This window comes from Elaeis guineensis, chromosome 6, assembly GCF_000442705.2.
Source record: "Elaeis guineensis isolate ETL-2024a chromosome 6, EG11, whole genome shotgun sequence".
Lineage (NCBI taxonomy): Eukaryota > Viridiplantae > Streptophyta > Magnoliopsida > Arecales > Arecaceae > Elaeis > Elaeis guineensis.
This window is the reverse complement of record NC_025998.2, coordinates 98,931,336-98,955,591: the sequence shown is the minus strand read 5'-3', so window position 1 is coordinate 98,955,591 and position 24,256 is coordinate 98,931,336.

The window sequence follows — 24,256 nt, the reverse complement described above, 5'->3', positions numbered from 1 at the left end:
TCTAGATCATATATAGCCTTGTGGATAGCACAACAAACTATAGTGTTCCAGTTAAGTTGACCCTTCAATCCCATATGGTCATACTTAAACAATGTTGCCTTTGTGGATAGCACAATAAAGTAACACTATTCAAATATATCATAAGCATCAAAATGTACTTGATCAACATCATGTCAATTTCTGTAGTAAGCCTTGTGGATGGCATAACAAGCTCACTAAGATCTTGACATACTTTATCAATCAAGTTTGAAGGAAGAACTTTGTAATATCAACATCACTAATCAATCTAAGATCGAAATTCAATAAGACCAAATTGGCCAAGTCAGTAGGTGAGAGGCCCCCCATAGCTTTTCCTAGACACCAAAAAAGTTGACCAGGCCAGCATATAGACATAATTAGAAAATCACCTTTCATACTTTCTTAGACACCAATTGATCGAAATGAATTCGATTTTTGATTAAAAAGTGAATCCCGATATTACAACTTAATATCATTTTTAAGAGGGTTTTTGAACTGATCTCAGCACATCCTAACTACGACTACACAAAATGTACTTTACATATTATGCAATACAGCATGTAATCACCAATCATATTAGTAAACATATAATCATGCCAAAAATCAAATAAGGGTGCAATTGAAGTCATAACATATGACAAGCAAATCCAAGAAATACAACAATCCCTAATCATATTAGGCATGCATAACACCCTTAACCATACATCGATTTAAGCATCAAGCTACCATGATAATATAAATTCTAAATTATCATAAATTCATAATTTAATAATTAAAATTTAAATCTATGATTCTTATAAAGTCAAAAATAAATTTTTAAATTTAAAGATCGATGCTAAAAGTTGATGCAAAATATTTGGCAATATGTGAACAAGAATAATTCTATGCTACTACTTTGCACTTGTTTGATCGATCAGACAAGGGTGGCTCTGATACCACTATTGGGTTTCAACCATACAGTGAAAAGTGATTTTAAAAATTTTAAAACTAAACAAATCAATAGCTTTAACTATTAAAACTATTGAGCCGAACCCAAACCCTAGAATCACCTTACCGAAGTCGATCAAAATAGAACAAGCATGCAAAAGAGATAGAATTTTATACTTTTATCAAAATAAAAAAAATGGCATATTGGTGATCTCCATGGGACTCTAAAGTAGAAGTCCTTCAATGGTGATCCACACAAAAGTTGGTCAAGGTCTTTCCTAAGTGGTGCACCACCGCAGCCTTGTCTTCTCAAGAACACTGCCAGCTTCGAACTCAAAAAATGATTGTGTCAAAGCCCAGTTACTTCCAAACTTATCACTAGGATCATGCTAAGAAGATACTCTTGAGATATCTCACAACCTAAAATTTGATTGTTGGCTCCAACACATGGAAAATTCAAACCCTAGGGTACACTAGCAATACTTGCTAATTCTCTAACCACCCTTCTTACAACTTTTGCCACTCAATTTCTCCTTATGTTTTTCTCAAATTTTTTCTAAAATTTTTTCTCTGATTTACATGCCACCTATATCTGGTTTCAACCCAAAATCCCAACAACTAGGCCATGTGGGATGTCCCATATATATAAGGGACCAAGAGACGTGTCATGGGACCAAGGGGCACCAACCTTTGGCACTCCAATTTCTCACACAGTGAATAAATTCACCATATGGAATTATGGTGCAAGAGAGCCTTCACATAGAAGGACTCTCGCTCTTCTATGTGCCATAAAATTCTCATATTAAATTGGTATTAAATCATAAGAGATCAGGTTGAGAAATTAAGGCAATGCATTAAGATAAGAATCTTCATGAAGAAAGACTCTTCATCTTCACATGCTAAAATGAGTAGGGTGTCAATTTATTTTTGGCATAGCTTCAAGTGGGCACAGAGGAGTCCTTCTCCACTAAAAACTATTTTATGTTGGGTAGAAAACTAATTAAGATAGATCAAATCCCATTAGGTCAAAGACAACTGGTCTACGTTAGCTCAAATACTTTGATCTAAACTAATTTAGGAACTTGGGTTAATACAATGTGCTAGCATATCTAATTAATCCATAAAATTTATATTAAACTCTAATTAAATCAAATCAAAGTCAAATCTCAAAGTGTGTGTCCCATTGGGTTCCAAATTTGGCCAACAATGGATTTAGACTTTCGATGTGACCCTAATCTGATTAGATTAGGTCACCAGAAGAGTTCCAATCAACTAGGACTCTTCCTAATTGATTTTAGAATAAAATTCTTTTAATTTTGATAAATTCATAAGTCAAGATTGATATCTAGCAACATGTCATGACTACCTGAAAGATTTAAAATTTTGATAAAAAATTACTAAAATACCCTTTAGTGGTAAGTTACCGTGTAATTCAATTCTTCACTCAAACAACATCCCAGATGAGCTGTGAAAATAAAAACATGTTAAACACAACCACTTAGCATTTTGTATCTCGATCTGAAAGTGATGATTCAGTTGATGATATATTAATTTTTTTTTTTTAATTATCATCTTTCTTTGGCCAAAGACTTCAAAAATCACCGACCTATGAGATCACATAGGATGTTTGCTCTCCTTATTAGGAGTGACTGATCCCTTATTGATCACTCATAATCTTTATGCATACTTCACTATATCCAGAACACCCCATACAAAGATCAAAGAACCAAGTTAGGAAGTAAACTAAAATATGGATCCATGCACACAAGGTACCATGGTGATCTCAGGACAAAGGATCACTTACACAACTCCCACTAGAGAATCATCAGTTGACATGTAAATAAGACTCCATCTGATATTCTCTCATAGGTCTATTCAGTGAACTCATTCTCTAATGAGCATCCATATCTTTGTATTAGTGTCACCACATAAATGGTTGTGAGATCAACCACCCTCATTTCTGAGCATATATAAGACATACCAGTCTTACCGGTATCATTGATCCCTGACTTAATGAACCAATGACTAGAAATATTTTAGGTCATGGCTATCAAAGATTTAGGTCTCACTGGTGTGATCTCATCATGATCCTAAAATCTTAGGAAGATCGACTGAAAGAGAAACTTGACTGGCCCATTGACTAGAGCAATCGGATCTAAAGAGTTCAATGATCTCAAAGTAAAGATGGATATTTGATACCGATCTGATTAGCTTTAGTCCAAGTAGAAGTTGTTGAAAAATATGTCCCAAAATCAATCATCTAGATTGTAGATGATTGCACTCCATACATGTATATGAATTATAAATTGATAAATATTATCTGGCAGATTCATCATAAAGAATACATCTTCCTAAATAGAACTCATATGTTATGATGAAGTCTTTAGAGCTACTTCCAAAATGATAAAAAAAGATTTATCATGTAGTTCTTAAATGCTGCTCACGACCAAATGATACAATTGTTATAAGAATGATAATTGTATCGAATGTGAAAGAATAATACCCTATAAGCCAATCACATGGGGATACGATGGGATTTTTTTTTATTATCTTCCTGCTCATTTGCATGACATTAGTTATTTTATTTATATGAGATATTATATTTTATCATTTACTGTATCATTTTTTTTATATATAATTATGATAAATCTTATAGATTTGGACAATAATTTTAGGACCATGATGAGATCATGCCAGTGAGACCTAAAATCTTGATAGCTCTAATCTAAAATATTTTCAATCATGAGTCAGAGATCAATGACTCTGATAAGATAGGTACATCCTATGTATGCTTGACGAAGAAGATGGCTGATCTCACAATCACTTGTATCGTGACACTAATACATGGATGTAGGTGCTCATTAGAGAATGAATTCACTAAACTGATCTGTAAAAGATCATCTGATGGAGCCTTACAGCATGTCCACAGATGGTTCTTCAGTGGGAGTGGTGCATGTGATCCTTTGACTTGAGATCACCATGGTACGTTATGTGCATGGACCCTTACTTTGGTTTATTTCCTAGCACACCACTTTGAGATATGTGTGAGATATTTTGAGTGTGGTGAATTATGCATGGAGATTGTTAGTGGTCAATAAGAAATCAGTCACTCCTTGTAGGAGGAGAGAACATCCTATATGATCTCATAGGAAGGTGACTCTGAGAGTCTCTGACTAGAACAGGAATGAATAGTAAAAATAATTTTTACTGATTCATCAATCGAGTCATCATCATTGGATCAAGATATATATGGTTAGATATTTAGGTTTGACATATTTTCATACCCATAGTCTTTCCAGGATGTTGTGTGATCGAAGGATTGGATTTCATGGTAACTCATCACGAAAGGATAATTTTAATATTTTCATCAAATTCTAAATCTTTTAGATAGTCATGACATATTGTTCGATATCAATCTTGACTTATAAACTCAATAAAATTAAAAGAATTTAATTCTAGAATCAGTTAGGATGAGTTCTAGTTGATTGGGACTCTTGAGCTGACCTAATCTAATTGGATTAGGGTTTCATCAAGAGTTTGGGTCCACTGCTGGCTAGATTTGAAATCTAATGGGTCACACACAATAAAAATTTGATCTTGATCCAATCAATTTAAATTTATTATAAATTTAAGAGGTTAATTAAATTGCTAGCACATGAATTAATCCAAGTTCCCAATTGGGTTAAGTGCAAAGGTGTTTGTGCTAACCTAGTCTTGTTGCCTTGATCTAATGTGATTAAGTTTGAACTATCTAATTTATTAGTTGGTTTTATCTAGTTTTGTAGAAGTGTTCCACAGGGAATCAACCTCCTCCACATCAAACCACATGCATAAATTTTGGTGGCATCATATTTATTTTTGGTATTAAGAAGGAGAGTCCTTCTTTCTTACTCCTCTTAAAATCATTACATGTTCCACACATCTCATTAATTTTGTGCACCATCAAATGGTGCCTTGGGATGTGGGATGTGGAAGAGGAGAGGGAATCCTTCACTAGGAAGAAACTCCATGCCAAAAAGAATTTGGACGCACCATTTATGGCATTAAGAAATGTAGAGTCCATTTCTCATGGGACTCTTCATTCTTCTTTTATTCCATGCATTTTTTCTTCCCTCCACGCACCATATGATGGTTCTGGATAATTGTTGGTGTAGAAATGGAGGAGTCCTTCTGCTTGAAGGCTCTTCCACACCTAGTTTCTATATAAAGAATTTATTCTTTATGGAAACAAAAGGACGGCACATGGGATGTGTTTGCGCTAATTAATTTCTCCCTTTATTCCACGCACCATTTTATGGCATTCAGATTTTTTCTAGTAGAGGAGAAGTCCATCTATGATGAAACTCTTCTTATTCCATGCCTTGACCCCTTGGTTTCCATATTGAAATTTATTTGGAATGTGTAAGGTAGTTGGGATGCCAAGAGTTGGCGTCCCTTGGTGTCTTGTGTGGTGCCTCTTCATCCCTTATTTAAGGGGTGCTACATATGGTATAAAGATCATCCAAAAATCTATTTTGGACATGGGATTAGATGATGAAGAGGTGGTAAAAATTTGAAGTAAAAATAGAAAGAGAAAGGGAGATAAAAATAGAAAGGAAGAGAGAAGAAAAAAAGAAAAGTATGAGATACTTGTCCTAAAATCAGATTATTCATTTGTTGAACATAAAATCTGATTAGAGTGTGGTCTGATACTTTGGAGAAGAGTTCCTAGAGTAGTCCTAGTAGAGGTCATGAAGGTATACAAGCAATGGTGTATCAAGTTCTTGCGAAGGACTATCGACAGCGCACTTAGGAAGAAGGCTGCACCACCATGAAGAGTTGGGAAGGGCCCTGATCAATCCTATGTGGATCACCATTGATGGCTTTTGCTTTGGAGTTTTGTGAAGATCTCAAAATCACCAGTTCATGGTCTTCATGGTGGTATATAATTTTTGATCTTCTCTTCATATGCATGTTTTTGTTATTTGATTGTAATCGTCAAGGAGTTCCTAGGATTTTTTGAGTTCCGATGAATAAGTTTAATTGTTAAACTTAGTTTTCATTATTGTATGCATGTTAAAAAAATTTGAAATCTATATTTTACTGCATCATCGAAATCTAGCAGTGGTATTAGAGCCATCCTTGATAGATTCAGTCAAATTTTATGTTATTTTTGTGATATGGATTAGATCCAGTTCGAACTATATCAAAATTAATTTTTCTAATTGATGTTTCATTGATGATTTTGATATATTTTTATTTTTGATAAAGTATTATCGATTTATGATCAAACTTTGGATATGAAATTTCATGGTTTATAAACTTGTGTGACAAGTTTAATTTAGATCCTATTATCTATTTTTCGATAGAATTGAAATTCAGTGCATGTGATGCGCAGGGGCCTTGGAATGCTGCATATGGATGTACATTGCCAAGGATTAAGGTTTTTGCATTTGATGCATTTACTTAAGATTCAGGGGCCAACCATCATATTATCGATGACTCACCATTGTGGGTCGATCATCTTGGTTGTTGCCCAAGGTATGCGTAGGGCCGAAAAATTTTGATCATGAAAAAGATGCATCAGATATCAATTAGGGTTTTTATTGATGGATTGATTTAACTATAATTCATTATTCTAATATGATTAGAGTTTAATGATTATAGATTAAATCAAAATTATTGTTCTAATTTGATTAGAAGCTAAGTTTAATTTTGGTCAATCAAATTTGTCATTTACCTAATATGATTAGGATTTGAGTTATGGGTGATCAAATCTGAGTTAACCTAATTGAATTAGGTTTAACCTAAGAATTGATCAACTCAACTTAAATAAATGATAAATGGTTAACTTAAAAGTTAAAATTGGGTCAATTATTGAACCCGAATCGAAAACCCTAGATAGGTCCTATGCCCATATAATTTGAACATCATAAGTGACATGTGTTTGAATGATATCGCAATTGAAATAACATGAGTTATTTATTATAATATTTTATAATTATTATAAAATATTATGTTGATTTGTTATGGACCATGGAACATCCATATGATGGATATATGCATGAATGCTTACATGCTAGTTGATTATATTAATGCATTTGCAAGAGATGCAATAATGGCTGGATGTCCTTGATGCATTATATTATCAGTTGTCCCTCTCTTTTCTATATTCTCAACTGTTGATTGGGATTTTTACATAATGATGTAAAATTATAGAAAAAAAATTATTTGAGAATAGATTAAAATTATTTCATTCTATTTTCAAATAAAAGATCAAGCATTTATGGTTATCTTCATGGTGATGAAGACTGGACTACCAAGCTTTTGGAGAGCAGAGGCACATTAAGATTGACCATGAGATGGTTCAATCTATAATTCACCTTGGGTTAGACCCAAAGATCATCTTGTGGCTCAGATGATTTTTTTAAAGTCCATAACTATTTGTTTTCTTTGATATGCTGGTAGTTAAAATTTTTTTTTAAAAAAATAGAGTTTACATAGCATATGATGCATGTATATGTTTAGGATGTGCTTGAGACCTAAGTCCCTAATGTAAATGATATTAAGTCATAATAACAAAGTGTTAAAAATACTACCCATGCCTTCCTTCATGCTAAGTCACTATTATATCAAGAACCATAGTAGGCTTATTGTGCTATCCACAGACTTGCAGTGGGGACTGGCTTAGTACTATCTTGGTGTATAATGAAGCTATTTATATTTAGCTCATACTAAGTCAATAAAATATATCAAAAACTGTAGTGAGTTTGTTGTGCTATCCACAAGACTTGCTATAGTGATTGGTATAATGTTGAACTAGTGATGCTTATGGCATATTTGATAGTGCTGTCTTGTTGTACTATCCACAAAGATAGTATTATTCAGGTATAATCATATAGGATGGAAGGATACGACTTAACTAAAATACTATAGTTTGTTATGCTATCCACAAGACTATAAGTATTTTAGAGACAAAAGTTATGTTGAGAGTTGCATGAGATGCAATTAGTAAAGAGTTACTTACTTTTGAACTCATAGGAGCTTGTTGTGCTATCCACAAGATATTTTGTGAGGAATTGGGATCTCAACCCTACTAAAAACTTCATGATAAGATTCTTCAATTTCATGCTTGAGGGCTATAAAATTCGTTAAAATAGTGAGAGACACAATTAGATAAAAATCTTTGTCTAAATTGTGCATGTCATCATGAGTAGTTCTGTTTATGTTCTTATATATACATTTGCATCATTACATTCACTACTTAGAATATCTTTAAAATTAATCGAATGTCATGGAATGGTTGAGGAATAGAAGGTGAAGAATGTCTTCACTATAGGTATCTAATATCGATACAGGATTGATGAGCAATAAATTACAAGAATTGTCTTACTAGTGTGAAGCAAGAGCAGGATGCAAAAGTTATATCTGCTAATAGTTTATATGTGATACAAATTAATTATCATTGAGTATTTCAGCTTTAAAATTTTTAGGTATGTGATACCTAATATAGGTTCTTCTTATGCAAAGTGTTTGTTGGACCTATAAAGCTGAGGTGAGGTGATTACTTGCCTTTTGGCACTGATGGATAGTCCATTTATGCTAAGGCTGTAGAAATCTATTTATTTAGAAACTAATAGACCATTGTTTATCAGAAACATTATTTCAATCCCTATGTTATTATAACATAGATTTTAAATTAATGTTAAAAGTAAAAATTACTCTCCTTCTGATAAATTTTATGGTTATGGTCTTATGTTTCTATCACTCAATGATATTCTTCATGTTGATGAGGATAAGAAATAAATATGTAATGGTCACATATCTCAGGGCAAGCAAGGTATTAGGTCTTGAACATATGGATGTTTGAAAGGCTAATAATATTTTGATCCAGAGATTGACACTTCATATGTGATATGATAAACTGCTTCACAAATATTATTATCTCTTTCTGAGAAATATTCTAGAAATTGCTATATGCATTAGACACTATAAAAATATGTTACAAGCATTCCATATGAGATATAGAAAAGGTAAAAGATAGGTTGCTCAACTTATGTGAAAAGAGTTGATGTACATAAGTTTGTGCTAGAACAGACTTTTATTAGTTTATAGGTTATCCTAAAAGAATAGTATGTGATACTATTTCTACCATCCTACTTGAAAAAAGATGTTTTGTCAGTAGGTATGCCACCTTTTAGAAAAAATATTTTTTTTAAAAAGAAACAGTGGAAGGATAATTGAACTTGAGAAGTTCAAGACCTTTAAATTATCATATCTTAACCTGTGGAGTGTCCACAAGTTAATCCTCAACCAGATATGCCCAGTGATGAGGCACGACCATGATACACACCTCCTCATTGAAAAGTCAATCTTAGTGTATAATATACCACTCAAAATATGAGTTTGTCATTGTAAATGGCAGTACACTATACATCATTGTAAATGATGTTTTTATTTGACCCATTCAAAGATTGTTATTAGTAGAGACTCTGACAGTTGGCCAGAAACTTTGACATCCAAAATTGACTCCCTGTACATTAACCAAATGTGAACTATGGTCGAAGCACCTATGGGTATGACCCAACAGGTTGCTGTCAGAAATGTCTATTCAGATTCTTGCTATTGCCACACACCATCTAGAGAAATTGTCTCTAGTGGGAGGGCAAATATTTTTATGAATTCAGACAGTTTATAAGGAGTGGGTACTTCTATTTTTGATAGGACAGTCAAGATGTTTGACTTTATCAAATATAAATGAACCTATGTATGTGCAAGAAAATAAGTGAGAGTTTCACTAACTTCTTGGTTATGTATGTGGGGACATACAGCATATTGAGAAGGTAGTCCTGATATTGCACTCGATCAATAACTTGCTTATCATAGAAGTTTTCATGGAAAAAAGACTTGGATTAAGTGTCCAATATATTTGACATCTATAGGGATATATGTAAGTGGATGCAAGGTTTGTTCCAGTCTAGGTACATAGAATTTAATATTGAAAGGATTCAACATGAATGGGTATAAAAGTATTTACTTACCTATACATTCAATGTACCAAGCCTAATGTGAATTATACCTTATGTATAATCATTGATTTTGGGCTAATCCATGATATGATCTTTTGAAAACTGTGAAAAGTATTCTCCTAGCACTTAAGATGTACTAGAGGAGCAGTGAATTAAAAAAATTTCAAACAGCATACTGTATTTGTTTCAGTTAAATGTTGTTAGTACAAATTGCTTAGGAAAGGTGTCTGATGAAGGGTTCATCATTAAGTTGGGTGTCATCTCACCGAGTATCCATGCACATCCTAGGCACTTTCATCTCATTTATGAATGATCATAAATGAGTTAATATTAAAGAATAGTATAATAGGATCAGTTCACTAAGCCTTACACAGTAGTAGTGTAATCACCACCCTGATTGTATGGACATCAAGTATTGGGGTGATTGGCTTTAGTGCAAGTGGGAGATTGAAAGAATAGTGCCCTACAAGCCAATTGCATGGGGATGCGATGAAATTTTTCTTTATTATCTTCTTGATCATTTGCATGATATTAGTTATTTTATTTATATGAGGTATTATGTCTTATCATTTGCTGTATCATTTTTTTATATATGATTATGATAAACCCATAAATTAGGGTAATGATTTTAGGGCCATGATGAGATCATGTCGATAAAATCTAAAATCTTGATAGCCCTAACCTAAAATATTCTCAGTTGTTGGATTATCGAGTCGGGGATCAATGACTCTGGTAAAATTCGTACATCCTATGTATGCTTGACGGAGAGGGTGGTTGATCTCACAACCACTTATGTGGTGACACTAATACAAAGATATAGGTGCTCATTAGATAATGAGTTTACTAAACTGACCTACAAAAGAACATCTGATGGAGCCTTACAGCATGTCAATAGATGATTCTTCAGTGGGAGTGGTGCATGTGATCCTTTGATCTGAGATCACCATGGTACCTTGTGTGCATGGACCCTTACTTTGGTTTATTCTCTAGCACACCACTTTCAGATGTGTGTGAGATATTCTGGGTATGGTGAAGTATGCATGAAGGTTGTGAGTGGTCAATAAGAAATCGATCACTCCTTGTAGGAGGAGAGAACATCCTATGTGATCTCATAGGATGGTGACTCTAAGAGTTTCTAGCCAGCACAGGGATGAACAGTAAAAATAGTTTCTATTAGTTTATCAATTGAGTCATCATCATTGGATCGAGATACATATGGTTAGGTATTTGAGTTTGACATAGTTTCATACCCATAGCCTTTTCAGGATGTTGTGTGATCGAAGGATTGAATTACACGGTAACTCACCATGGAAGGATAATTTTGATATTTCTATCAAATTTTAAATCTTTCAGATAGTCATGACATATTGCTAGACATTAATCTTAACTTGTGGACTCGACAGAATTAAAAAAATTTAATTCTAGAATCAGTTAGGAAGAGTCCTAGTTGATTGGGACTCTTGAGCTGACCTAATCCAATCGGATTAGGGTTTCATCGAGAATTTGGATCCACTACTGGCTAGATTTAGAACCCAGTGGGTCACATAAAATAAAGATTTAATCTTAGTCCAATCAATTTAAATTTATTATAAATTCAATGGGTTAATTAAATTGCTAACATATGAATTAACTCAAGTTCCCAATTGGATTCCGTGCAATGGTGTTTGTGCTAACCTAGTCTTATTGACTTGACCTAATGTGATTAGGTTTGAACCATTTAATTTATTAGTTGGTTTTATCTGGTTTTGTAGAAGTGTTCCACATGGAATCAACCTCCTCCATGTCAAACCACATGCATAAATTTTGGTGGCATCACAATTATTTTTGGTATTAAGAAGGAAAGTCCTTCTTTCTTACTCTTCTTAAAATTATTACATGTTCCACACGTCCCATTAATTTTGTGCACCATTAGATGGCACCTTGAGATGTGGGATGTGAAAGGGGAGAGGGAGTCCTTCACTAGGAAGGAACTCCATGCCAGAAAGGATTTGGACGCACCATTTATGGCATTGAGAAATGTAGAGTCCATTTCTCATGGGACTCTTCATTCTTCTTTTATTCCATGCATTTTTTCTTCCCTCCATGCACCATATGATGGTTCTAGATAATTGTTGGCATAGAAGTGGAGGAGTCCTTCTACTTGAAGGCTCTTCCACACCTAGAGTTTCTATATAAAGAATTTATTCTTTATGAAAAGAAAAGGATGGCACATGGGATGTGTTTGCGCCAATTAATTTTTCCCTTTATTCCACGCACCATTTTATGGCGTTCAAATTTTTTTTGACAGAGGAAGAGTCCTTCTACAGATGAAGCTCTTCTTATTCTATGCCCTGACCCCTTGGTTTCCATGTTGAAATTTATTTGGAACGTGTAAGGTAGTTGGGACGCCAAGAGTTGGCGTCCCTTTGTGTCTTATGTGGTGACTCTTCATCCCTTATTTAAAGGGCACCCCATATGGCATAAAGATCATCTAAAAATCTGTTTTGGATATAAGATTAGATGAGGAAGACGTGGTAAAAATTTGAAGTGAAAATAGAAAGGGAAAGGAAGAGAAAAATAGAAAGGAAGGGAGAAGAAAAAAAAGAAAGTATGAGATACTTATCCTAAAATCAGATTGTTCATGTGTTGAATATAAAATCTGATTAGAGTGTGGTCTGATACTTTAAGAAAGGGTTCCTAGAGTAGTCATAGTAGAGGTCATGAAGGCATACAAGCAATGGTGTATCAAGTTCTTGCGAAGGACTATCGGCATCACACTTAGGAAGAAGATTGCCGCACCATGATGAGTTGGGAAGGGCTCTGATCAATCCTGTGTGGATCACCGTTGGATGACTTTTGCTTTAGAGTCTTGTGGAGATCTCAAAATCATTAGTTCATGGTCTTCATTATGGTGTATGACTTCTAGTCTTCTCCTCATATGCATATTTTTGTTATTTGATTGTAATCGTCAAGGGGTTCCTAGGGTTTTTTTAGTTCCAATGGATGAGTTTAATTGTTAAACTTAATTTTTATTATTGTATGCATGTTAAAAAATTTTGAAATCTATATTTCACTATGTCATCAAAATCCAACAGAGTGTAGATCATTGTGTGCCATATTAGTTGGTTGTTCTCTTAACCAAGGCATGTGATGACATAGGTATGGCATATGGGTGATATGCAGGAGTACATTTCACTAAGCATAACCACTTTTGGAGCACTCTACTGTCAAGGACTGCTCTGATGGGATATGGATATAAGTCTCCCTCTGACCTGAGGCTATCTCGGTGACTTGCAAGCAACTCACTATGCTTTGGTACCAGACTATCCAAATTTTTAATTCGATGACAGAAGATTTTTGGGTACAGTCAAGTACTTATGAAATCTGAGTACGAGTCAAGATGAGATTGATCGCTTCAAGTAAAATTATAGATGATGCATCATTGTATTTCAATTCAGCAAAATTTTGGCCCGAGTAGTCCTAGTGAGGAGTCATAAAATTTTTAAAGTTGAGACATAATGTGGACCACTCATCTAGGATTGACAGTTTAATCCAAAATCATCCTTGAGCAACGAGTGTCGAAGGGATGAATTATATGGTAACTATATCCACATGGGTTCTAAAGTGTTGCTGGGCATACATTCGATCTATCTAAATGTCCAAAATAATTGCTAGATGGTAACATTGGTTAGTACAGAAATTATTGTGCTACCAGCTTAAGTTCGAACCTATGAGGTCACACACATAGAGGTACCATCTGATCAAATGTCTAATCAACGATTATGAATCATTGAATGATTTAATTATCAATGTGATTGATGATTAATCTTGTGCAAAGATTACAATAAATTATTTACTAATGGTTGGTAAATTAAAAAATAATTAATTAATAATTTGATTGTTAATTGATTCAATTTGATTGAGCAATGGAGATTGGATCAAATCTAATTGAATTGGATTCAATTAGATTTGCTTTGGATTGATTGGATGCAACCCTATTAGATAACAAGGCTTGTTTCAATTGATTTCAGGGATGCAAATCAAATTCTGAGTTGAATAGGATTCAATTAGTTTTATATAGGCTTTGATTAGATCAAATCTTATTGGATAATCAGTTCGATTGGATCAAGTCCTATTATCAAAACCTTCCCTAATATCCATTAAGATGAGAAAAATCAATTCCTGGATCAATAAGATTTTAATCTAACTAATTTTCTAATTAGATTGGGACCTAATTAATTTCATAATTGGACTAGGACCTAATTAGTTAGTTTGTTATAACTAATTCTTAAATTAGTTAGGATTGGATCCAAGAATTAGTTAGAGTTTGACCAAGATTTATGAGTCCTATTTGGAATAGGGCTGAACTAACTCTCTCCACCCATCTATTTAAGATCTCTCATGCCCCTCTTGTGTTTTAACATTAGAAAACCCACACCCATCATAAAGAGCCACGTTCTCCTTCTCTTTTGTGAGAAAAAGTGGGCATCCCCCCATCTTCTTGTCGCCAAAAAGAGAGGGGCATCCAACTCTTGGACGCCCCATATTCCATGCGTCTAGGCTTCCTTTCCAACCCCTTTTGAAGAGATTTTGTGAGACTTTTACTACTAATTTTTAGGTGTCAAAGAGGGCTTCTCTTGCTGGTTCTACAACAAAAAATTTTAAAAAAAAAGTTCTTCCTAACGAGAGAAAGGGAAAGAAGAAGAAGGGTCTTCTTTCTTATGCGCAGTCTTGGAGAAGAAGAAGTTCTTCTTCTAGATTTCTTCTCTATTTTTTTTAAGATAAATATTATATTAGAACTTATTTTTAATATGATAATTTAGAGAAAAAATATCAAAAAAATTTGGTTGGATGTTTGAGACTTCCTAGAGTTCTAGATCAAGGAGAAAAGTGAGAAGAAGAGAGAAGAACGATTCTTCTCTTGGGTCTCTCTTTTGGGTTCTTCTAGAGCTTAGAATTTTATATGATTTTTAGTATAAGAAATTATATTAGCTCTAATTTTTATCATAAAAAATCAAAAAAAAATTCTTCTTAAAGGTATGGAAGGAAGAGAGAAAGATTTTATCTTGTGTGCGAGAGAATTAAGAAGAAAGGGTTCTTCTCTTGATCTCTATCATAGAGATTTGATGAGTGGATCCAGAAAGAAAAAAAGAGGATCTCTTTGTACTTCATCTTCTTCATATTCCTCTTAGATCAACCAAAGCATGATATCTTCATGAGCTAGCACTCTTGGAGAGATCGATCAACATATGGGCTTCGTTTGGATATCTGAAGAGGCCGAACACGTGTGCGGCTACTGAGCATCATGAAGAACCAACTACCATGAATTTTGGATGTGGTGATCTACTACCTGTATTTAGATATGAAGTTTTAAACTTAATTCATATTTAGATATAATCTAAATATAATTCAGATATAATCTGATTTGATATAGATATGATCTATGTTTGCTGAATTTTAGATTTCAGATTTACATACATGCATATTAGTTCATATCATAGATTCTGTATGGTAGTTTTAGATTTGATCTATGCATACATTGTAGATTAAATTATTTAATCTATGTATATTCTGTTACAAAATTTTAAAAATGCATGCTTAAAATCACCACGCTTCCCTTCATCCATATGCACCTATGGGTAGATTCTCAATCAATTATTTTTTTAAATAATTTTTAGTAATTAATTTAGTCTCAAATTTTATTTCAGTATGTGATGGACTTTCACTGAAAGTCTTGGTTAGATTAAACCATTAACATGAACCTACTCAGTGATTCTAACTAATGAATGATCAGGTCTAAGGATGGCTCAGTCAATCCAACCATTCATCAGATAGTACAACAGAGTCATCATATGATAAATGATAATTCTTTCATTCAGAGAGAACACCAGATGGATAGTGCCAGCAATATCCATCAAAAATAATAGACCTATTACCATTCACCTTAATGGGAGGCTATGATTTAGTTATCACCATAACCAGCTCATTTTAGGGACCTAATAATTTAAAGAACTTAATTAATTTAGAAAAAAAAGAAGAAGAGATCAATCAGTAGATCATAATTCTCTCACTGATTTTATCAAGTTATTGAATCAGAATAGGGTCATGCTGATTGAAATGGCATCTAGATCAGTCACACTGATCAACCTTAATGGCATGGATTAACTCGAATTACTTAGTGATCTAATCAAAATCTAATTTATCAAATTGGCCAAATAAGTGAGATCGATGATCGATGAGAGGGTCTGCTAAGCTTGCCTTAAACACCATCGAAATAGTGAGGTAAGCTGCTCCCAATTAAAAACCACCAATCGAAATGCCGAACTTATCTTAGACACTAATTGGTTAATTAGTTTCAATTTGACCAACCTAATGATTTAGATTCAACCACTGAGCCACAATCAAGGTCCATTTGATCCAATCAAAGATATGGACTTGACTATCTACAACTATTGTATTGGTTATAGAAAAATTCTGATTTAATCTAATTCAATATTTGGTTAGATTTAATCAATTTCTCTACATGGTTCATTAATTCTTTGATTCTAATCTTAGGTCTAATCCAATTAAGAGGATCTGATTTGAGCTAACCCATATCTCCATATTTTATGCGATGTCATTAGATCTTAAATCATAATTCTAGATCTAATTGATTCTATACTTAATTTTTAATTAAATTTTAGCATCAACATGGGTTTAAGTTTAGGTTTAGATTTGAAATAATTTTAATTTTTTTATTTTGTAAATAATTTACAATAAATTTTATGCAAAAAGTTTTTGTTCTAAAATTATGTCGATGTCATTAGATCTTAAATCATAATTCTAGATCTAATCGATTCTATACTTAATTTTTAATTAAGTTTTAGCATCAACATGGGTTTAGATTTAGGTTTAGGTTTGAAATAATTTTAATTTTTTTATTTTGTAAATAATTTACAACAAATTTTATGCAAAAATTTTTTGCTCTAAAATTATGTCGACTCAATCAACATTGAGCCAACTGCATAAGGAGACTGGATCAACTCAGTTCAAAATTGGGTCAGCTTAGTAATTATGCTAGCATAATTTAAGGAGTTTTGAATCTAAAAATCTTACATAATTCTAAAATAAAATCAATCATAAATATACTTTTAGATCATATCTAAATCTTTTATGATTCTAGATTTTATTTTCTTATGATTAAAATAATTTTAATCATATAGATTAGATGTTTTATTTTTCATACAATTTTGTATCACATACAACAAACCTAGGATTTCAAGATCTAGGATTTTGTAAAAAAATAAGTTCTTCCTTTTGCATTCTTCTTCATGGGATCTAATCACATGGCACCCCTATACACCATAAGAGCACCCCATCGAATGGAAAGAGAGGGCCTTTAATCCTTTCTTGCTCCTATGATCGGATGGCCTGGCAATCAATCCAATCCAAGTACTTGCTAATCGGATCATCTAATCTAATCACATATCATATATGCTTAAATTTAGATCTAATCTAAATTACATCAGATCTGATCACAACCTGAGTTCACATCTAAATCAGATCATAAATATCATATGCAATATTTAAATTAGATTTTATCAAAGATCAGCACAAACTAGGATAATTTTTTCACTGTAAGGGATAAACCCTACAGTAGGATAACCTTATATTAGTTTGTGTGATCTACCATTAATTAAATTTAGATCAAAGATATCACATATCAAATCTAAATAAAATTAAAATTTAGATTCAATATGCATATATAACATGTCATAATAAATCTAGGCTCTGATATCACTGTTGAAAAATATAGGCAATTTTATGCATGTATTTCAAAAAATTTTGAAATAAAATACAGTGGAAGACAACTAGATTAATCATATTAATCTAATATGCATATGATCTAATCATCAAATCAACCTACTCTAGGATCTATGACATGATATATTGTATATAAAATCTGAAATAATCACATGATAAAATTTGTATGCATGGATGTAAGCAGTAGATCAAATCTACACCTATTCGAGTTCAAAACTCGATACCTGAGCATGGGTCAATGATCACCACTACCGAAAGATATGGTGAAGATGATCCTTACTGATTGCTCATAGCCACACATATGTCCGACCTTTAGAAAGTCCACTCGAAGCCCCAATCTGATTGATCTTCTTGGGAGTACTAGCTCGTGCGAAGATCTTCTTCTTAGCTGATCTGAATCTTTTTTTCAAATTTTTAAATCCTTTCTAGAGGTTGAAAATAAACATCTAGAGGAGATGAAGAGATAAAAGAAAGATGAAGAAGAAAATAATTTTTTTCTTATTTTTTCTCTCTTCCCAAACCCTTGGGATCAACCCCTAGAATTCTAGGTTTTGCGCACACCCAAAGAGAAAGGACTCTCCTTCTCTTTTCATGCCATGAACCGATGCCCAAGGACTTCTTACTATGAAAGCCCTTCTTCTGGTCTCTTACACACATAAAAACAAAAAGCAAAACCCCCTTTGTTGGTGTGTAATAAGGTAGGGTGAGTAGTCCTAGAGATCTTGAACTCTTCTAAGAGATATCGTACCTTTTACAATCCCATGCCAATTCATGCCCAAAAAGTATGGGATGCCCCTTCCCATATTTTTTTATAGTAAATTAATTCTCCAACTAATTTTCCATGATGAAAATCTCCTTAAAATATTGCACACATAATGAGAAAAAAATAAATTGGCAGCAAGATTTTGTAGATAATGTCAAACATTATCTATATGGTATCCAATTCAAATCTCATTTGAACATACCAAATAAAACCAAATCTTATCTAATTTTGGATGTGAGAAAGAGGAGAAAGAGCTTTTTGGCATAGAAAAATCTCATACAAAAAATATTTCAGCATGGAGAAAGATGGCATCACAAGTTTGGTCCATAAGGGAGAAGTCCAATGCAATATGGACTCTTAATTTCTTTATTTGAATCCAAACCAAATCACATCTAATTTAGTCCAAATAAAATAGATAAAATCTAATATAATTAAATTCATAATTTTTTAATCAAATTTTAATTAAATTAAGAATTGATTGAACTAAAGTTTTGATCAAATCAGGGATAATTCTCCCTTTGCGATTAGGTCATCTCATAGCCTAATCGGGTCAAACCTAATTGAATCTAATTCAATTAGATTCTATTTAATCTATTTTGCTCAATCAAATTAAACTATTTAGTAATCTAATTATTAATTAATTCTTTATTAATTCACTAACACTTGATGAATAAATTTATTACAACTTTTACATAAGATTAAATATCAATCGAATTGATGATTAAGCCCTTGAACGATTCTCAATCGTTGATCAGCTACTTGATCAGTCAGAAACTTTTTGGAGTATGATCCCATAAGTTCAAACCTAAGCCGATAGTATAGGAGTAAATTTTTAAACCAATTGATGTAACCATCTGATAATAGTGATCCGACATCCGGATAGGTCGAATGATGGTGAAGCAACATTCAAGAATCTATTGGTGTATGGTTGTCGTATAATTCATCTCTTTGACTCTAATACATATGAACGACTTAGAATTTAATTGTCAATCCTAGATAAGTCATCTACATTGTATTTTAATCTTTCAAATCCATCACATAGATTATCTGGGTCCAGATTTTACTAAATTGAAACACATTGATATATTAACTCCTACTAATTTGGAGGGGTCAATCTCATCTTGACTCATGCACCAACTTGACAAGTACTTGACTGCATCCAGAAACCTTCCATCACTGAATTTAAAACTCAGTTAGTTCAACACCAAAGTACAGTGAGTTGCTTGCAAGTTACTGTGGTGATCTCAGATCAGAGGGATACTTATACCCGTACCCTTCGCGAGCTACTCTTGACAATAAAGTGCTCCATAGTTGGTTACATTCAGTGATGATGTACTGTTATATCTCACCTGATGCCATACCAATATCTTCACACCATTTGGTTACGAGGATAACCAATGCATATAATACACAACGATCTATACTTGATATCGCTATCATCCAAGTAATAGCATATCATTTAGTCGCGAACTAGTTTAAGAACTACACAATAAATTCTCTTTTATTAATCAAAGTAGTCCTAAGGACTTCATCACAACATAGGAGTTCGTTAGAAGATGTAATCTTATGATGAAAAGAATCAAATAACTTTTATTATTGATCCATTCATATACATTTATAATTAGCACAATCGTCAAATGATTAGCTTTAGGATATAATTTCTAATATGGATTGCTAATAAAAATATCCTTAAGTACTTGAGAAAGATTAAGGATTTGTTGTTGATCTTTGATGAAGGATCGGGGATGAAAGTTGAGGGATACACCGATTCAGACTTCATGACTGATGTCGATGATAGAAAGTCTACATCGGGGTGTATCTTCTTGTATAATGGGAGTATGGTTAGCTAGAAGAGTTTCAAACAGTCGATTATTATAGATTCTACCATGAAAGCTAAGTACATCGCCATCTCTAAAGCTGCTAAGGAAGTCTTTTGGTTTAAGAAGTTCATTGCGAAGTTGGGTGTAATGCCATCAGATGCCATTACACAATACTATGATAACTATTAGAAAATATATCCCAAAATCAATCGTCAGCCTGTTGATGACTGTGTTCATCTTGTAAATTGTATATGAATTTTTATTAATAAAAATTATTTGGTATTTTTATTACAAATTATCCATCTTTGAATTTCTATGTTGTAATGAAGTCCTTAGGACTAGAATTAATCAACAAAAGAGAATTTATCGTTAAGTCCTTAAAAGTGTTCACGACCAAATGATATGCTATTAATAAGACGATAGCAACATCGAGTATAGATCATTATGCGTCATATGAGTTGCTTGACCTCTTAACTAAAGAGTGTGGAGACACTGTTATGGTGTGCAGATGGAATATAGGAGTACATTCGTATTGAATGTGACCATTTGTCGAGCATTTTGCTGTCAAGAGTAGCCCATAAGGGGTACAGATATAAGTATCCCTCAGACCTAAGACCATCACGGTGATTTATAAGCAACTCACTATATTTAGTACCGAATTATTTGAGTTTCTAACTCAGCAATAGAAGGATACTAGGTGTAGTTAAGTACTTATCAAGTCAGTGTGTGAATCAAGATGAAATTGATCCCTCTGAATTAGTAGAAGATATGTATCAGTTTATTTCAATTTAGTAAAACCTTGGTCAGAATAATCCATGAGATAGATTTGAAAGGTTGAAATACAGTATAGTCAACTTAATTATGGTTGACAGTTAAACCCTAGGTCATCTTGAGCATTAGGGTCAAAAGAATGAATTATACGATAACCATATGCCAGTAGGTTCTAGAATATTACTTTGCAATACTTCGACCTATCCGATCGTTGGGTTATCATTGCTAGATGGTTACATCGATTCATATAGAAAGTTATTTCTATACTACCAGCTTAGGTTTGAACCTATGGGGTCACATGCATTAGAAGATTTGGTCAGATCTGATGGCTGAAGGGTCCAATTAGATTGTGACTCTGATGAGGAGTCCCATTGGGACTGAGACTCTGGAGGAGAGTCCCACTGGGATTGAAACTCTACTATCAATAAAAAATTAATTAGTAATTAGATTACTTATTGACTCAATTTGATTGAGTAAAGAGCTTTCGATCAAGTCTAATTGATTAGATTTAGTTCGACTCAGATTGGGTTTGATATGATCAATCCTGATTACAAAAAAAATTTGATCCTAATTCGATCAGGATTTAGACTTGGCTAATTTCTAATTAGATTAGAAGTTTGATGAGATATTTAGATTCTTAATTAGATTAGGTTTATTTTTATCAGTGGGTTCAATCTAAATTTGATTTGGATTAGAATCAGATTAGAAATGAAGAGTCCTTGTCAACTTGGACTCTGTCCTTATCTCTTGGAGAGTCCTTTGGCATGAGAGACTCTAGAATCCTTCTCCACACCATAGTGATTTTTTTGGAATTTTTTGGGATGCCAAAAGTAGTTTTGGCATGGACTTTGGCACCCTTCCCTTGGTGAAACCCTAATTTCTAGTCTATAAAAAGGGTGGTCCTCCTTTTTGGCATCATGCTTCTCTTCTCCCTTGCTGGTGTTTTCATTTCCAAAGCCTCTCCTTCTCTTCCTCTCTTCCTCCTTCAGATCCCTTCTTATTTTGCAGTGTCCAAGTTGCTTGAAGAAGAAGGAAGAGATCAATTGTCAAAGTAGCTTACAGGCTAGCACCTCTAAGCCCCTGATCTGTGCCAGTCTTCGCATGAATTTTTTATTGAGGTCAGATGATTTTGTGTGGCTGTGAGTGACCTGAGGAACACTTTCTCCAACTGTTAGACCAAAGAAGATCAATATCAAATTGGCTTGGTCATAATTTCTATCTTATCTTGATTGCAATGTTAGATCTAATAGTTAGATCTAGGATTTCAACATCGATGAGATCGATGTGTGTTTTTATTTTTAGATCTAAAGTATATATTTTTTATATCATAGATCATAATGTGATAGTCTAAGATTAGATCTTATACATGTAATTAAAATTAAATTATTTAGTCTTTTATTTTTGCTGCATAAAAAATTTTAAAATTGCATGCATAGCACTGCCGCATATTTTCTTCGATTTGTATCAGAGCATAGTTATTTTGATATGAATTATTATGACTTTAGATCTGATTTTTGATGATTGATCTGATTATTTATGATTTATATTAGATCTAAATAAGTTTATTTTTAGATCTGATTATCATCTTTTTAGATTAGATGTTCTGAGTAGCAAAGTACTCGGATTGGATAATTACCAGGCCATCTGGTCATAGAAGTAAGTAGGGTTTCATGATCCTCTCTTTCCATTCAATGGGGTACTCTTCATGGCATGTAGGGGTGCCATTGTGAGGTCCCCTGAAGTAGAAAGTGAAAGGAGAAAATTTACTTTCTTACAAAATTCTAGATCTTGAAACCCTTGGTATTATTGTATGTAATGCAAGTTGCGAAGAAACTAGTTACATCTAATCTTGATTAATCAAAATTATTTTAATTTAAAATTATAAAAATTTAAATTTGATCTAAAAAGTTTTATGATTTAATGTAAAAGGTTTACATAAAAAATTATTTTGAAACCTTAACCATGTTGATGCAAAACTTAATTGAGAATTAAGTATTGGATTAATTAGATCTAGAATTATGATTTAAGATCTAATAACATTGCATAAAACATGGGGCATGGGTTAGCTCAAATCAAGTCATTCTCTTTAATTGGGTTAGACCTAAGGTTAGAATCAAAGAATTGATTGATCATGTAGAGAAATTGATTAAGTCTAACCAAATGTTACATTAGATTAATCAGGATTTCTCTAATACAATAGTTATAGATGGTCAGGTCTATGTCTTTGATCAGACCAAATGGATCTTGATTGTGGCTCAATGGTTGAACCCGAATCATTAGATTGATCAAATTAAAACTAATTAACTAATTAGTATCTAAGGTAAGTTTGGCATTTCAATCGATGATTTTTAATTGAGAGTGGCTTATCTGGCCATTTTGATGGTGTCTAAGGCAAGCTCAGCAGACCCTCCCACCAATCTCACTTACCTAGCCAATATGGTGAATTAAATTTTGATTAGATCACTAAGTGATTCAAGTTAGCCCATGTCATTAAGGTTGATTAGTGTGACTAGTCTAGGTGTCATTTCAATCAGTTTGACCTTAACCTGATTCAGTGACTTGGTGAAGTCAGTGGGAGGATTGTGGTCTACTGATTGATCTCTTCTTCTTTTTTCTCTAAATTGATTAAATCTTGGTCTCTAAAATAAGTTGGTTATGGTGATAAGTAGATCATAGCCTCCTATTAAAGTGAATGATAATGGGTCCATTATTTTTGATTGGCACTGCAGGCGCCATCCGTCTGGTATTCTCTCTGAATGATGGAATTATCATTCATCATATGATGACTCTTTGAACTATCTGATGATGGTTGGGTTGATCGAGCCATCTTCGAACCTAATCACTCATTAGGTAGAATCACTAAGTAGGTTCATGTTAATGATTTGATCTAATCGAAACTTTCAGTGGAGGCCCATCGCCTACTAAAATGAAATCTGAGACTAAATTAATTACTAAAAATTATTTGGAGAAATAATTAGTTGAGAACCTACCCATAGGTGCATATGGATTGATCGAGCCATCCTCGGGCCTATATGCAGTATGTATGGATTTTAGTATCTGCTAAGGAATTAAGGTAATTCCTCGAATTGGAGGTAGAGGCTACCAATTCATATAAAATAATGAGAGGACCTTTAGACTAAAGTTCATATCTTTAGGATTAATAAATT